The 5,258-nt window shown below is 31.8% G+C and overlaps 1 long non-coding RNA gene across 1 annotated transcript; it reads left to right on the top strand.

Annotated features, from left to right (window-relative positions):
- The first annotated feature begins 422 nt into the window (after positions 1–422).
- LOC132752222 (uncharacterized) lies at positions 423–5,035 on the top strand. Its single transcript, XR_009628785.1, has 5 exons — positions 423–576; positions 1,937–2,041; positions 2,416–2,557; positions 3,075–3,237; positions 3,775–5,035. It is a non-coding gene; the product is annotated as an uncharacterized LOC132752222 (long non-coding RNA).
- The last annotated feature ends 223 nt before the right edge of the window (positions 5,036–5,258 follow it).

The raw sequence follows: 5,258 nt of genomic DNA on the forward strand, positions 1-5,258 counted from the left end.
TTTTCGTTCTGGGGCAGAATCTCGCTTTTACTGCCCAGACACGAAAATAGCACAATATCTCGTCGCGGAGTACAATTAGTTGGACTAGGGTAGTCCTATAAATGTGACGTCCTTTGATTTTGAGATATTTTTGCTTTTGGGCAACCTTGACCGACATTTAAGCAATAACAAGCCTGTAAGTCTGATATATTGATCTACTATCCAGGGTTGTTGAATCTTCAAAGAAATAAAGTAGAAAAATAAAATGTTGTCTGGAAAATCGCACAAAAATCAATATTTTTTGTCTCATTTGAATCATTTTTGCAGTAAAATTTCAGCATTTCACAATTTGAAAAATAATCATGGACAATAACCATAATTGTGCTGGAAACGTTAGATAATTCTTATTGACAACCCTTCTTCCTTATAAGCAGTGCAGCAATTCATGTACTATTGTAATTGGTTTGAATAGTCAAGATTTTAGGCCATGGTACTAGTATGCTATATTTTCAATTACAGAAATAAATCAATTTCATCTTCATCATGTGTTGCAATACATCAAAGATGTCCTGGACTTCAGTGCATATGCAGAGGAGAGTAAGTACACCATTTTTGTCGAAAGTGACAGGTTATAATAATACCTTTCAAAATTGCTATATAACTATATACTTGCATAACTAATTTACTTATATAATTCATATAAAAACTGATTAATCTTAAATACTGCTGAATTCATGTTTTTTTGTTAGTTTATTGAACCAATTAATGGATATATACATGTCAACATGTGATCCATATATATCATGATCAGATATTCATATGATTTAAATATTAAACAATAATGACATTTTTAAGTGGCATATAATACTGCATTAGAAGAAGAAAAAAAACATGCATTACATGGTTAATTTTGGTCATTTTGGTCCAATTGAAAGATTTTGGTGTCATCTTAAATGATGAGTTTGATATTTGTATGACTCCATAATATTATTATAGGTACAATGTAATTGTTCACTGAGGTGAAAAAATAATAGAGGGTCATTATAGGTCTTAAATCCACTTGTGAAAAAAATATATATGAGCCGTGTCATGACAAAACCAACATAATGGTTTTGCGACCAGCATGGATCCAGACCAGCCTGCGCATCCGCGCAGTCTGATCAGGATCCATGTTGTTCGCTTACAAACCCTATAACAAGTAGAGAAACTGATAGCGAACAGCATGGATCCTGATCAGACTGTCGTGACGCGGCTCATATATGGTTTTTGGAAAGGATTCTGTTATGTAGTCAATTCTCAGACCATACAACAAAATAGTTACAGATTCCTCAAAAGTGGAGTATACTTTCTTAGTTACAATCAAGCATCATGAATTACTAATTTCTAGCTTCTTTTTTTCCAAAGCTATTACATTCTATGTCAGATTGCTATGTTGGCATACAATTGCATTATTTAAATATTTTGAAATGTATCAACATGTAACTTGAAAGACTTGCTTATCAGGACAAAGTGTAATTGTTAAACAGGGGAGCATACATGTTCTTATGAAAGCAGTCATTGAATTTAGCACTGGCCCGGTGGCCCATGGCCAGTGGAAATTAGTTTGGGCCAGTGTAAATTTTAAGAAAATGTAGTTAAATATAAAGTAGAATAAATTCAAAACTGGAATTGGGGCCAGTGAATTCAAAATCTTAAATTCAATGACTGTGAAAGCAATATTTTTTTAAGTTATATCCCTTTTAAACTAAGAATTTTTAATAGACTGGTGTTATCACTGCATACAATACTGCTGTATTTGTTGTTAATAACAAGGGCAGATTCATGTCCTATAGTAAATGATGGTGAAGACTGAATATATACAATTCTTATGTAGAATATTTTTCGCTAAAATGAAAAGGAATTCCACAATTGATTTTTTTTCTTCTAAATCTTAAGCAAGTTATGGTTTAATCTTCAGGTAGCACTAAAGAAAGCCAATAAAATCCTTTTGGAGTTGAATTGAGACACAACCATTCATTTCTGGTTTAGTTATAAAACTGCTACAGACTATAAACTATTCATGGTAAGTAAACAATTATTATATATTTGATTTTGTTTGAATGTTTGATATTTTTATATGATTATTCTGTTGCTCAAGAAATATTTAGATAAAATTCTAGATAGCAATACATAATTGTCATTTGTTGCAAGAAAATTAATGCATGCAAGATGTTTTGATGCATAATGTGGAATACTTCATAGGTTTATGGTAAGCATTTTATATGTAAAATAAATGTGAAATGCTTAGTAATGTTTCATAAAATTTGTTGAAGGCTGACTTCTTTGCCATTTTTTAATGCATGCTTATTTGTCTTGATATTTTATTTCAGGGAATAATATATTTTAGTGTCTGCATCAATCTTATAGTTATTGATCATGAATGGATTCTGTTTTCAGATGATGGAATACACCAATGCCTAGTACAATCATGGCCCATTAGAAACCAGAACAAACCATGGCTGCAAAGGAAATAAGATGCACATAGTCTGAAAGATCTGGCTGGTGTTCTGAATAAGATGACATAATATCTCAACTGCAGGTATGTTCTCATCAGGTACAATAAAAGAAATTTATATTGACAGGGTTCCCCCTGGAGCAATTTTAGTTTGCACCACCAGATTGGGCAATCAAAAAAGTTGAGGCCATAATGGCTCCAATGTTGGAACCATTAATTCTGCAAAGGAGATATGTCTATCTTTGTTAAGATATGCTAGCAGTTTGGAGTGAAATTTTTAAAAGGATTTATTTTCCTAACTGGAAAGGAGTATATGTCCTGATTAATACAAAGCTCATATGTCTATTGATTATAGAATGTTCAATGTTTACAGCACCTTTATATGTTAACGCAAATGGACCTACAACCATTATGTATAAATTAATTGGCACCTTTATTGCACTTATCAATTGAAGGATAGAGCTGTGTAAAATCTTTTCAAAGATAATTATTTACATACAGAGATTATATCTAGCATATGAATATGTTAATGTTAAAGGATTTTTCCTTATTAAAATCATTTAAATAAAAATATCTTTCCATTATTTGTATTCATTTTTAGAAGTACATCTGGCATGTAGGGGTTTCACCAGCACATCTTGATGTATTGTACCAAAAGATTTGCTTACACACCACCTGTTTATAGGATGCACACTCTTCTTGCAGCCATAGATTATAATATACATGCAAATAGACCATACATCACCAACAAGGGGATCTGTTAGGTATGCTACTTACAAAACTCCAACATGTAATGTTTCACAATTTTACAGAATGAAAGAAAACAGTGTCCAGTTTGTGTTAATAAAGTGAATTGTTTGGAACTATAATAATGTTCAACATAGATGTACTCTGTACTTAGTCTAATATGGATGTAGCATGTTTCTTTGTTTATTTCAATAGAAAGATTTCAGTTCTTCAAACATATAAAGAGGCAAAACCTAAATAAAATGTTGTGCTTTATCTTCTTTGGGCATATAGATTCTCAACATTTTTTTTTCATTTTTGCATATGAATATAAATGCTGCATATCTTAGTATTAAATGTTCCTGCCTCTATGAATTATAAGATATTTTTATTGAATGTGCGATCACTATGCATTTATATTGCCTATATAATATTAATTTCAATCAAAAGAGATTTTGCAGTCTCTGAATAACCTGACTAATAAATTTTGAGGACATAATTACATGTAATGCATTTTGAGAATTGTATACACATATGATTTTTGTTATAACAGGCTTGTTAATTTCTCATTTCAGACTTCAGCGAGTCTGGATGAATTAAAGAAGAAGAAAAAGTATCATTATACCATTTTTCATGATGCTATAACTGAGAATTAGTGACAGGGAGGGGATATATAAAATAGAAAGTTAGAGAAAGATGACCCCCACAGACTTTCAAAATATTTGGCCCAAGTTAGCCCGAAGCCTACCCGAGCCATTCACGAGGAACATAAATCAAGATATGATTGACTTTTTATTGAAAAGAATGATAAATAGTGTGTTACACTGATTGCCCAACTATTCAAACATATTTAAGCTGACATTGAACACCTGGTATTCATGATAGTTTTATGAAATATCTTTTTAGATATGGCACTGTATCTATCTTGTTTCGAAAAAATTCTCTTGATTCATTTGTCATGACTCAAGGTCTGTTTTTAATATTTTGTCAGAAAAATGACTACTTTTTATACAAGTGCAAAATATTATCCAATCTATTAAACTATAAGTGCTGCTATGAGCTTTAATGTAGTAACAAAGTTAAAAGTATTATTCAATTATATCTTTTGATATACATGTACTATGTCATTCACTTTAGCTCAGCTTTTCTTCTTTTTTTTTTTTTGAAAAAAGAAATAGAGGTTGCTGCCGTTGCCTTCTGCAAACTTGAACCTTGTTCATAACTTTTAAAGTTCTTGGTATATTGTCTAACCTTGGCCTTCATTTATAATTGACCTTGACCTTCAAGGTTAAATGTCTAAATTTTGGCTTTGCTTTTTATTTGCTATTAGTGGCTTTAACTTTATTGCCCTTTGTTAATTTTCATATTTCATTTTTGTCTTGGCCATTTCTCCTAAACTATATTGTTCACAAGGCAACACATCAGACTCGCGGAGATCTAGTTGTTATTAGTCCATGAATTGTTTGTAGTCCAATCTAGTTTATTAGACCAATGACACAGGGGCATTTTATATAAAATCCTTGTTCAATCAAACAAGGCAAGCCTTAAAATTATCTTTGTATTTACTCCCTCATCCCATTCCAGTTTAGATAGGTTAGGTGGGCTGATAAAATATTTATTTTTGTGCCCCCACTTTAGTGGTGGGCATTTAGATTTACCCTTGTCCTTCCGTCCGTATTTCACCTAGAGTCATGAAACTTTACTGTAATGTTGATCAGCAAGTGTAGTTGTTCACCTTGGTATTTTCATCTGGATATTTTTAGTATTTTCAGAGTTACTGCCATTGAATTTTTGCAATTTTCAACTTGTGTCGCATGTTACTCAAGAAGTATTTGACCTACAGCAATGAAACTTTACAGGAATGTTGAACATTATGTGTAGTTGTGCACCTGGGTATTTTCGACTGGATTTATTACTTTGAGAGTTATGGCCCTTGACTTTGCAATTTTCAACTTGTGTCGCATGTAACTCAAAAGGTATTTGACTTAGAGTCATGAAACTTTACAGGAATGTTGATCAGCATGTGTAGTTGCGCATCTGGGTATTTTCATCGGGAATT

This window comes from Ruditapes philippinarum, unplaced genomic scaffold (assembly GCF_026571515.1).
Source record: "Ruditapes philippinarum isolate M1 unplaced genomic scaffold, ASM2657151v2 ctg629_1_1_1_1, whole genome shotgun sequence".
Classification (NCBI taxonomy): Eukaryota; Metazoa; Mollusca; class Bivalvia; order Venerida; family Veneridae; genus Ruditapes; species Ruditapes philippinarum.